Source organism: Oxyura jamaicensis, chromosome 2 (assembly GCF_011077185.1).
Source record: "Oxyura jamaicensis isolate SHBP4307 breed ruddy duck chromosome 2, BPBGC_Ojam_1.0, whole genome shotgun sequence".
Classification (NCBI taxonomy): Eukaryota; Metazoa; Chordata; class Aves; order Anseriformes; family Anatidae; genus Oxyura; species Oxyura jamaicensis.
Window position 1 is genome coordinate 136,364,271 of NC_048894.1, and position 12,521 is coordinate 136,376,791.

The 12,521-nt window shown below is 48.9% G+C and overlaps 1 long non-coding RNA gene across 1 annotated transcript; it reads left to right on the top strand.

Moving 5' to 3' along the window:
• The first annotated feature begins 2,158 nt into the window (after nucleotides 1–2,158).
• On the top strand, nucleotides 2,159–2,901 carry LOC118161228. The gene is made up of 3 exons (XR_004747907.1): nucleotides 2,159–2,321; nucleotides 2,411–2,554; nucleotides 2,761–2,901. It is a non-coding gene; the product is annotated as an uncharacterized LOC118161228 (long non-coding RNA).
• Nucleotides 2,902–12,521: the final 9,620 nt, after the last annotated feature.

Genomic DNA, 12,521 nt, shown 5'->3' on the forward strand with positions numbered 1-12,521 from the left:
GAGAGCTTATGCACCCCTGTAAATTTCAGAGCTAAGCTCCTCCCGTTATTCCTTCACTAAATAATACATGTTCTTAATTCTTAAGTTGCAAGCAGGGAAAGAATGAAAGATTAATGGAATTACTGAATAGCAAAAAAGGGTCTATCAACAGCCATCAGCAGTGCCCATTTTTAAGCAGACTAAGTTTTGAAATAAAATAAATAAATAAATAAATAAAAATAAAAATAAAAAAAAGGAAGAAAATAAGAAAGCACTTTTCTGGTGGCACAATTTTCTCTTCAGAGGAGAAGAGACCAATTCCATATGCTAGGAACTTTCTTAATGGAAACAGTTAATTTACCACATGAGGAATATCGCATGCATACCACTTCCACCTAAAATGAATCACTCCTTCCAGTTGAGAAAACTGAGGTCTTTTATCTTCCTTGGGGTGGAGTCCATCTCCTGCCCAAGATCCCTACAGAGTAAAGCTGCTAATCGTTTTAAGATTTAAAGACATTGCTTCTTTTGTGTTCATATATCACATTTCAATGTCTTCTAAACAAGAGAGAGTTTAATGTTTTCTGTAACCTTGAACTGGCTGATACACAGCTTTTATTGCTTCATCCTTGAGCTCCTCTGTAGTTCCATGATCTAATTTGTTACACTGGTGGTATTAAGCTGCTCTTACCGGATTAACAATGCCCATTTTAGATTCCTTAAAGCTAATTTCTAAACGAATGTGCTAATTTGAATACTAGGCAATGCAGTGAAAAACTGAAACAGAAGAAAAAAAAGCCAAACTACGTGTTTTAATATATATTGTGTCTCTCAGTAAGATGAATAGATAGAAAATCCCTGCTTTATACAGTTCAGACTAGGGAGAATATCTCTAGGACCTGGTCCAAAATCTATTAGCATCAATGACGTCTTTCTTTCAGATGTACTCCTTTGGGGTCAGTTCTCAAAGGAGAGTCCTGCCTAATTTGCTCATGGGAGTGTGAGCATAAACGCAGAATTTTGCTTGACTGGTGTTTCCGCCCTCAGCCCGATTCATCTTCCAAGAGGATGGAGGAAAGGTCAAAATCGGAGGCAGATCACATTAGGCACAACCATTTCTTTGACATAACCTCTTAATAATGTGTCATAGGTTCATTTGATTAGAAATGATGCAGTCCAAGGAGATAAAATAGGCAACATTTAAGCAGCGTCCTTATCATTTCATATCATATCAGATTCTAAGAATTTGAAATTATAGACAGTGGAAAAAAGCGCTCTTCTGAGTCACGGGGACACTTACACAATGCTGTGTTGGCTTTTTATATGGTATAGTAATTTTAACTGAGAAAGCGTGTTGGAAGATTAAAATCACATAAAGGAATTAGAAAGAGTACCCGCAGAAATGCATGCTACTAGTTGCACACCGGGCAACGGGAACAACACATTTTAAACACAAACGCTTGATTTCGTGCTCTTTTTGGCACTTATCTTGAAGTTTCAAAATGGTCTTTCAAAAACAAGTACCTCATTTTGTGACGTGCATAGGATACTCAACAGCTCTTAATTAAATGTCCCAAATGCAGAGTTTAAAGCTGCACTCTAACATATATTGAATTAGGCTCCGCAAGACCACTTTTTGGCACCTGTTCCTGAAATGAGGAAAAAAAAAAAAAGAAAAACACTCTGTACCAAGATTATGCATTACTTTCCAGGAATTCAGCAATTTCTTGGAGAGATTAAATTTACTGCAGCTTTGAAATAAGAGGGTTGCTGCAAGTTCTGGATCGTGGTTGAGCATCTCTGCAGGACTGGTAACAGCTAGCACAGGAGGGCTCTGGGGATTTTATCATAGCCAACCCATCCTCCTGCTCTGTTCCTACTTTTACATGCAAAAGAAAATGTTTGTGCTTAACACAATATTTATAGCTATAAGTAATAGCCAGTTCCTTTCTGGTTTTACTGTACCAGCATGTACAAGAAATACATAAAACTACATATATTATTGCTACTACTTCGCAAGATGTTGTATATATTGTAAAGCTGGCTCCCTAATAGAAGGCAGCTAAAGACCTCTGCACTTAAATCTGCCAAAGCTGATACAGCAATCACAAACATGTGTTGTTACACTTCTTGTGGCTCATCTCCACATGGTGCAGCTGTTGTGTTGGCTAAAGAAAATGCAGACCCAAGGGAAACAAATTTAATTCAGCTGGGGTGACTTCCACTAAAAACAAAAGTGTTTTAAGGAGAACAGGTGCCTTACAGTAAGGGGGATTGTTTGTGGGGTTTTCCCCAAACTTGCTGTGCTTCTAGGAGGTCTGTTCTAAAGCGGTGTGCCTGCGGTAATAATCTTTTGCAGAATAATTTTTAAATAACATCCTGCAGAAATGTGATGGATTCCAGAAATTCTGTTTTTGTTTGTTTGTCCTAGTTGCAGGACAGGAAGACCAGCGCAAGACCTTATCGCATGAGCTAGAAGCTGGAGGGAGCCTGGGCAGTGTTGTTTGGATTCCTCAGCCTTAGGAAAGGTTGTTTCATCAACCAGGGGCTCTGCTGGGGCAGCCCCGCAGCCGGTGTAAGTCAGCAGCAGACACCCCCAGAGCTGTGCTCATTTATACCAGCTGGAGATCTGTCTGATATTTTCAGCTTAACTTTCGCCTAATGTCACATAAATATAGCATCCTTCTAAATCAATTATTATTTACACAAATATAAATAAACTAAGCTAAAGTAACACTTAGTCTAATGAAACATTAAATGGATGACTTGTTTCTTTTGCAGAAGGACGTCTGGCATTGCACACCATGATACCTCCTTTAATTTCGTCGCACCTGCGACATCACAGCAGCCAGCAAACCTTCTTCCTCCTGTTGTCAACCCTCTTTCCAAAATAAATAAATAATTACTCCAGGTGATACTCTCTTGTGTTGGAGTCTACACGCTTCGGTTTGGGGCCTGTTCTTTCTCTCCCCCACAAGGTCAAAATTCCTTCTCTTTGGGGAAGCAGAAGCCCAAATGAAGGATTTGTCCACACAGATTCCAGTCCCACATTCCTACAGCATTGGTTCTTCTACAAGATGTATAGAAGCCACTCTTGCCTCTTCCTTCTCAGGTCTCACCCAAATAAAATATATTATGGTAAAGTTGTGTTTTTTCTTACAAGTCTCAGCTTGTTAGATATTGTGTCAGTCTTTATTGCTCAAATGGTGAGTCCTCAGAGCGTCTTATGCAGCACTTGATCAGATTTTTTAGGCTTCTTCTCAAGTTTCTAAATTGGAGACCCAGCACCCCCACTGAATTCCTTCTTTTGAATAAAATCCAGGTCTCACCAAAGTCAATGGCAAAATCCAGGAGATTTTGTCTTCTCTGTGTGTCTGCACATAAAGACCTGCAACACATCTTGCATTTTCAGACTTCTCCTTACCCAGGAAAAGAAAATTGTTCCATCTTTGCCACCTTTCTCAGCAGGAATTGTTACAAAGCCCCCAAGTCTCACTGGTGGAGGAGATAGATGACGGACACAGCTGTGCCTGCACTCACTGTGGCCCAATGTCAAAAGCTGGGAATAGATGGACCAGGGGGTTGGACCAGAGGTCCTCCAATTGTCCTTCGTGACCCCAACCATCCTGTGACCTGGAATATGTCACAGCGAGGGAGAAAATGATCGAAGTTAACCAAGTGAGGAGAAGCAACTGTAGAATGAAGTTCATGTTCACGGTGAAGCTGTCATTGGGACGTTCACTCTTTACTCTGTCCATGTACAAGTAGCATCTTTTCTAAACACTGGAAAAAAAAGCACTTATTATTTTTAGAGTGAGTTTATTTCAGCACCATGTCCAAGTGTCACTGAGGAAGCCGGTTAACGTGGTATCTGAATTTAAGAGTAACCTCTTGCTTTTCATGACATTGGAGTATGTGCTTGTCAGGGAAGTTTTATGTTTGAGGTTCAGGGAGAAGGTGATGGCCATCTCCTCTGAATGCTTTCAGATGCCTCCCTTTCAGACCGCCGCTGGCACTCCTCCAGGAGGAGGCCTGGCCATTAGATAAGCTTAATATCACGGTGGCCATTTGCAAAACAGATGAGAGCAGAAATAGCAAGAGGAAATGAGAAGCCTAAGAAACCTGCTGAAACTCCTTTCAAATAAAGATCAGACCTTAGGAGCAAAAGGCTCAGATCCTTCCACTGGAAGAAAAAAAACTGGTGAGCATAAGTTTTCAGCTGCTAAAGCTATAACCACTATCCCGAAGGAGATAAAAGCACAGGTCAATGAAAGACCACCACAAGTGCCAGCCTCAGGAAACCTAGGAAACATTGCACTTGTTTCTTTGGGAGAGTCTGCACTGAAGTTTTCAGGTGTTTCCAGGTAGGATCCACTTGCTTCTGCTTTCAGGTCATCTTTTCATGATGAAGCCCACGGCCACCCTGGCAAAGAATCCTGTTTAATAATCCCTTTTTGCCAGCATTTAAACAGTGCCACGTGGCGTGGGAGCGTTACACCACTTGGTGACTTGACAGATGCCACTTGGCAGATCCTGGCTGAGGGCCATTCATTTTTTTTTATTCCTCTTTTAATAGCTGACATCTCCTTTGCACGAGCATTTGGAAATGTTGAGACCAGCGACCCTTGGTTACGGTGTTTTCACTATCAGGGTTTCACATGGAAATGTGGTGGAAACGGGAACGGGGCTCTCTCCACTGATCATTTCCTGGCAGAGAGAAAATATTAAGTCATCTTTTTTTTTAATCAAACAGTCTCACCTGAGTAAATATTCTAGTAATTCCAATTTTTAATTTTATTATCATAGCCCACTGCTCAAGCTGTGTTTTCTGACTTTGTGGCCATAATAGAGCTATGAGCACACGAACATTTCTCAAACTGGCATTGTATTCGGGCCCTTTTACATTTCCACACATAATCTGCATAACATTATTAGATCTTTCCTGTACATTATTTAGCCTCTGGGATCAAATGAAATCATACATAACTGGAACTCTTTGGGCTTTGACAGATGTCCTCTGGCAGATTTTTTGCAGAGGTTTAACTTCTTACTGCTCTCGGCTATTTTCTTGGCCTTTTCCTGGAATGGGGACATATCTCATCTGCTCTGGTGGAAAACGCTATCATCTTAGCTGTTAAAGATGATAAAAGTGGGCTTGAGTTACTGTGCCAGACTGAACTTGGAAAGGCTGAAGTAAAGGTTTGGTCCTTTTCACCAGCTTGCCCATGGGAAGAGATGGAAATGCGGCCCTGGAGCTGCTCTCACTGCCTTGGGAGGGCTCACTCCTTGGAGGGATACAGCATCTAGCCTCTGGTCCATTTCCCATAGGAAAGCACAGAGAAGCTGGGTATTCTCTTCAAGCAAAGGAGGTCATAACAAAAATACTTAACTTTAGGAGCTCCTTTCTGTAAAGGTATAGATCCTTGTGCGATCTGTCTGCTGTCTCCTACTGGGGGTGATGCAGGCACCCAAAGTAACACCATAGCTAGATGGTAGAGGGTTTGCCTCCTTTCGTCTGTGCATACACCTGCAGAAGACTTTTTATGTGAGGGAGAGCTTTTTTTTTTTTTTTTTCTTGTCTTGGGTATTTTGTAAACAACCTCTTTACTGATGAGAACCATGGGCTTCAGGTCTCTACCTCTGCCCAAGTTACCACCCTTTCTGTAGATTTGGGCTGAATACAAATAGTCATTCCAACACCCCCAATTTTTTAAACCTCTGTATCAACCATTTAACAGAAAAATAATAATAAAAAAAAACTTCTACATGCCATCACGTTTTAATGAGCTCAGGCATTTTTTTGAACAATTGAGCGTTTAAATCTGCGAATAAACCTAAGAATGTGTCAGTGCCTTCGAGAAGCGTGCTTTAGTTGTAAGAAACCACAGCTGCAACAATAAGATGGAAATTTGACACACGCTAGGTTGAAGGTGGCAAGGATTAAAGGTATGGAATTAAGAAAGGAAAAAAAAAAAAAAAAAAAAAAAAAAACACCCACAACCTTGCTGTGTTGAACAGAAAAAAGCCCATAAAAAAATGCCTAACTTTGGCTGAGCTTCGCGCTGTGGAAGTATGCAGCGCTGCAGCCTCGCAGTTATCAGTATTTGTCATCTTGAGTATCAGTACACATGCCAGATGCAAAAGAGGGGCCCGGAGAGAATATGGGGGATGAGGAGGAGAAAATTAATAATTTCGGTGACAATGTACGCTATTTTGATGCGAAACAGAACTTCTGTAATATTTCAAGGGACTTATATATATATATATGTATGGGCAAAAGCTGTTGGAAATAAGCCTCTGACTTCAAACTGCCTGATTAAAAAGAATCCTGATAAGCACTGAGAAGAGACCAGCTGGAACTCTGATTGAAGCTATGTTTTCTTCTAGATGTTTATTTCTAGATCACTCTTGCAGCTGCTTTTATCTGTTCCTTAGAAGTTCTCGTAGCTTTGAGGAACCATTAGCTGTAAAAGTAAACATCAGCTCTGCTCTGTTTTTCTACATTTTCTTGAAACCGTTGAGGGGGGAAAAGATAGCATTAGACTACTGCTGAACTAGATCAGATGTAAGTGGTGCTTTGAACAGCTTTTTAGCGTTTCAGGCTCCACCTGTAGCTCTATCACTCAGTTATTTCTAATATTCTCATTTACCAAGCACAGGTAATAGCTCTAGGAATGACAACACTATTTCTGAGAAGCTGAAATCCATGTCTTGCTGTGTTTCAAAGGACAGGCACTTTTGAGTGTGCCTCCACTATCTGGGTGCAGGCACGGTCCCGAAAACCGATTCCACTGCCTTTCGATATCTGACGTCTATAAATATTATGCTTTGAACAAAACAGATCTGCAGTTTTGGCTCCACTTCACTCTATTTTGTTACTGGAGTTGTTTAAGTGTTCCTTAATAACTGTGGTTTTGTATTTGCTCAAGAGCTATCTGCTTGGAGACTGGAGAAAGGTCAGGGTTAGCCCTGCTTAACCTGCTGCTGACCCTTGGTGGTGGTCCCCTTCGCAGAACTCCGAGTGCCTGCTCTGGCCGCAGGCTGCCTCTCACCAGGGGTAAAAAGCCACGTTGTGTGTGCTTGTCCCTCCTTCCCAGCAGATGTTCTCACCGTGCCACCTTGGGCAAAGCCCTCTGGCCAAGGTCACGGTGACTCCTCCACCTTCAGCGTCTACACCAAAGCACCTTTCAAGTGGCATCATGAGCCTTCCTTTCTTAGACTCAGAAGATGTTTTTTCATTTACTGTAAGGAGCTTTGATTCCTCCATCATTTGCATTTCTGCTAATGGTGGAGGCTTCCCCTCGACTTTCCACGGGCACCGTCCCAGGCTCCCTGAAAGTCTGGGCTCCTTGCTGACCTCACAGCCAGGGGCTCTCTCTCCAAAGCGTTTTTTGTTCCAGAGCCTCTGCTGCTCCCCTTCATGCCTGAAACAGCCTGAAACAGAGCCGTGCCTCGGCGGGCAGCCTCCGACAAGTGCAGCAGGGGAACTCAACAGCCCTGGCTGTATTGGAGCAATCAGCAACCAGCAGGACAAATGAAGTGGAAAAGGGGAATGCGCGCTGCCCTTGGAAGCCTGTGGTGTGGCTGACAGTATCTCCTGCCTTTCTTCATCGATCTGCGAAGCTGAAAATAGCAGCCTGGAGGCACTGCTGTTTCTGCTGCGGCGCAATGGTCCGGGCTTTCAGCACTTCTCTTGTGGCTAAAATAAGTTCTGTTGTTGAAATGAATGGGCTTTGTATTTTTCTTGGAAACCGTTCCCAAAGGGGCGTTTGGACGAGCACTATAACCAGCTAATAAGTTTCCCCAGCCTATTGTGAGCGAGCAGGTCAAGCAAATGAAACAGGCGGCGCAGACGAGGCAGATGTGCAGTAACTGCTGATGTTCTTTACCAGCCGTACCACGCCGCCTGGCACGGCCGAAACAGGGAAACGTCTGCTCCCTGGTTTTCATCCTCCTGTTTACCAGCCGGGGTGGGTCCCTCGTTACTTTTGAGGGGTCTGGGGAAGGAAATTAAGGGGAGGAGGGTGAGTGCCAGTCCTCTGAGCAGGGATCTGTGCCACTTGGGAACAGAAAGCAGGAGTCGTGAGCAAAGGAGGTGGGAACAGGGTGCTTGGTCTCAGCTCAGATTCGTCCAGGATTTTCCTGCTTTCTGACAGATCCATTCCCGAGCTGGTTCATCCTCCTTCTCAGCCACTGCTTTGACCACGCAACCTTTCTGTGCCCCAGCCTGACCTTGCCCAGGTCTCTCCCAGGTGGCTGTGGACACTTGATTCCCTCAGAGATCATGGCAAAATGTCTCTTTTCCCCATGACCCAGACTAGATCTGCACTTCCCTGCTCTGAACAATCTCAGGGCATGCCAGCATCCTGCCTGCAGGCTTCGTGGAGCAGCAGCTGTCCTTCCACCCACCAGGCCAGCATCCGTGGTGCTGCTGCTGAACCTTGCCTGGAATGGCAGCTGGGTTTTTGTTGTTGTTTGGTTTGGTTTGGTTTGGTTTGGTTTTAAATAAACTTCATGTCTTTATTTTGATGAGGATCTAACTGGTAATGGCCCTGACTCAGATGCTCTTTAAGAAAACAGTGAAATAGGTGCTGAGCGTGGGACTTTGGCATACAAAGACACCGAAGCACCTGCTTAGGTACTGTCCTGGGTGTTGTGACGAGCTTAAGCATACACTTAAGCACTTTTCTGGATCATATCCAATAGATATACAGGGTAGCGTTCAGCCGTAGACAGCCTTCATCTTTTAGATCCTTCACATGCCTTTCCGGGGTAAGTTTTCCCTCAATTTCCTCATCTTTCAGAAATCTTCATCCCCCCCCCCCCCCCTTTTTTTTTTTATTAACTTTGCTGAGAAGTGCAAGGTTTCATCCAAAAGGTTTGTCTGCCCGTCGTGGGGGCGAGTCTGCCCAGGAACAATTGGTACTTATTCAGCATCTCCATTATTGTGCTTTTCTTCGAACGAGATGCCACAAACAATTGGGAGAGCATGCCGAGATTAATGCAGACAGCGCGCACATCTGCAAGTGATGATTTGCATGTGCTCGCACCGTGCCTGTAGTACCCTGGAACTATCTGAAAGGCTCCGTAGCACCCTGCTTTATAACATAGCCCTCGCCATGGCTGAGACATGGAGAGTGTGTGCTGGAAACAGGAAACGCACGTGGGGAGGGTAGGTAGAAGGGGATTACGGCACACACGTATTCGGTGGAATAGCCCCGGGTTCGGAGTATCGTGCTGGCATAAACAAATCCCTGCTCAGCCCGCAGATGTATCTAATGACCACGTGTAACAAATAAAATACTCCAGAGGAGAGCGAGTTATTTGATATAAGGCACGGGACGAGACGTACGGGCCCCGTTCTCTGCCCCCTCCGAGTTCTCCCGTCCTAGGTGAGTGGCGAGGCATGAGCTTGAAATCACAGCCGCCTTCCTTAAATAAATTTATGGCATCTCTACGGTGTTTCCCTTGCATTTCCCCCATAACACTCGGCTCCGGGACTGCACACCTCGCCAGCCTCCCAGCCTAGGGCAGCTCCTCAGATTCATGGATGCCCGACCCCCTGGCATCCCCCGACCCCCCTGGGATCCCTCGGCTCCCTGGCAGAGGCTGCGGGCAGCCCCGACGTGCGGCACCGGGCTCCGAGAGAGGGGAGAAGGGGGCTGCGGTGCCCCCCTGCACACACACACACCGGGCACGGGCAGGGGCCGTCGGGGGGACCGCCGGGGGTAGAGGCCGTGGGCGAGGGGTGGCGAGGGCTGAGCCTCCGCGGGAGGCACGGAGATGCAGCCGCTGCGAATTCCCTTCGCCTCGCTTCCCGGCTCATCCCGGCGATGTTTTACGGGGGAATTAGTTTTTGGGGGGAGTGATGCTACGAGGGGATTTTTTTGGGGGGGGGTGATGCTGCGAGGGGATGGCCCCCGCCGTGTCCCCCTCCTGCCGCTCACGCGTGGGTGTTGAACGCGGGCAGGTCGGGGCTGCCGTGTTAAAAACGTCAACAAAAACAGCAACAAAACAGAATAAAGCCGAGGGAAGTAGGTGCTGGCTGGGTCACCAAGGAACACCAGCGGAATCGGGTGCCAGATAGACGGGCGGTCACTTTTTTTTTCCTTAAAAAAAAAAGAAAAAGGAAAAAAAAAAAAAGGAAAGAAAAAGGAAAATAATAATAATAACAATTTTAAAAAATAGAAGGAAAACGAACTAAGCCCTGGGTGCTCGCTCCGAGACGTTTAAGGCACCGGCCTGACCCGGGGGGGACCCGACCACAGCCCGGTGCCGGTGGGCGGCGGGGTGCCCCCGGCTGCGAGCCGCGGAACCTTGGGGGGGGGCGGGGGGGGGGGGGCACCGCGATGCTGTCGCTGCCCCCGTGCTCGTAGCACCGTCGGGGAACCGTCGGGGCGGCTCCCGAAGCGGGCAGCTCCGCGGCGGCAGAGCCACCAGGAGTACCCCGAGGTGTCCCCGGTGTCGGCGGTGCCGCAGCATCACCGGCTGCGCTCCCGGAGCCCCTTTCCCCGACGGCTCGGCCCTGTATCCCGTGGGGTGGTTTTCCCCGTTTTTTTTTTCTTTGGAAATAACTAAAAAGAAAAAAAAAGTAAAACAAATAAAAAATAAGAAAGACAAGCGAGAAAAGCGAGGTGACTGCGGCTCTGCTCGACGGCACACGCTGTCGGCAGCCGCCGCCGTCCCGGAGCCGGGGCCGCGCCGAGCCGAGCCGGGGGGGGGCGGCGTGCACCCGGGAGCCCCCCAGGGGGCGCTGCAGCACCGCGGGCCGGGTGCGGGGCTCCCAGGCCCCCGCCGCACCGCCCGGCACCGCCCCGGGCACGGCGCGGCCGCGGGCTGTGCTGAGCAGCAGCAGGAGGAGGAGGAGGAGGAGGTGGAGGAGGAGGAGGAGAAGGAGGAAGGCACCTGCTCGGGGCAGCAGCTCCGAGCCCCACAAGCCGCCGTGGCCGCTGCCGTCGGTGCAAGCCGGGCACCGCCGTCGGGGGGCCGCGGAGGGGTCGGGGTCCGACGGACCCCCCCGGGGGCTACCCGAGGGCTGTCGCCGAGCACCTGCTGGCCGGGGACAGCGGGGGACAGCCGGCCCGAGCTGCCCGAGGGGTTCCCCGCTCCCCCGGACCAGCTCCGGACCGCCAGCCGTCTGCGGAGCCAGCGGCCCGGGGAGGTTTTCGTTCCCCTCTCCTGCTTTTGGGTTTGGAGGCTTTTTTTCGTTTGGCCGGCCGGCTGTGTGCTTCCCGATCTCGGGCTTTTGTTTGTTTGATTTTTGTCTTTTTTTCCCCAACAAGTGCGGCTTTTCTTTGCCTCGCTGGAAAGGCGAGAAACGAAGGTGGAGGAGAAACAACCTCCTCCGGGCTTTTTGTCGACGGGGAGGGGTCCCCACGGCCCCCCGAAAAGCTGCAGCGCGGGGTGGGAAAGGCGAATAAAATCTCCCGTGGCCGCTTCGTTCTCGACCAGCCAGCCCCGAAGCAGGATGCGACCCCTCGGGGACCCGGCACCCCCACCGCACCGCGCCGCTGACCCCGGCCCGGCTCGGCTCGGCCCCGCTCCGCGCGCCCAGCCCCGCAGCGGGCGCCGGGGGTCCCCGCTTCGGGCTCCCCAAAAGCGGAGCCTCCCCCGCCGGCGTTTTCGGGCCGAGGAGCCCAAGTGCCGTTTGTGTATAGGGCCGGGATTTACAGCGGCGCGTTTCTTTAGGATCAGAAACTTGGGCTCCTGTCCCCGGCGCGGGGACACGTCCAAAGCTGCCCCTTGCCCACCCCAGATCTCTCGTGCGATTGATATTTTTTCTCCTATATATTAAAAGGATAAAAATAAAAATATCCCAATGCAAACGTCGCTTGCGTCCTCTTCTCTTCAGCGGGCTTGCATTAAACGCCACACAGCCTACCTTGAGCCATTTTCCGAGCTGTTCGCACACGCCATTTCTCCTCACATCTTTTTACACTCAGAGCCTCGGATCTGCCGGCCAGGTTGTACAATAAATCCCTCCCCCCCTTGGGATTTCAGTAACGTATAGAGAAGGATATAACTTTCTTATTAAAACTCCCTAAAACCCCGGCCCGAAGCGTTGCGGAGCGAGGAGCGCAGCGCCTTTTGGAGCCGAGCAATCCGGAGTGAGGCCGAATCCAGCCCCAACTCCCCGGGCACGAAAACCGAAACCGCTCCGCAAACTCCCTGCCTGTCCCAGGTGCGGGGCTGCGCGGGGGCACCCCGCACACCGATGCGTCCCCCCCTGTGCACACAGACGGATTTTTTTCCGCTGGTTTTCGCCCGGTGTCTTTGCTGCGGGGAAGCCCAGGAGCTTCCAGGAGGCGGTGGTGGCCCGGAGGGCGACCCGCCATGGCGGCAGCGGAGCCCTTTGGACGTGAGCGCTACCTGCGCCTCCCGGTCCTGCCGGGCCCCTCTCTGAGCTGGCGGCTTTGTTTTTTTTTTTTAGTTTTATTTCACTGAACAGGGTATAGGGCTGCGGGGAGCTCAACGGGGCCGGCAGCGGGGTGCGCGCCCCCGAACCTCCCCCGGCAGCGGCGCAGGGGGAGCGCTGCGGGGGG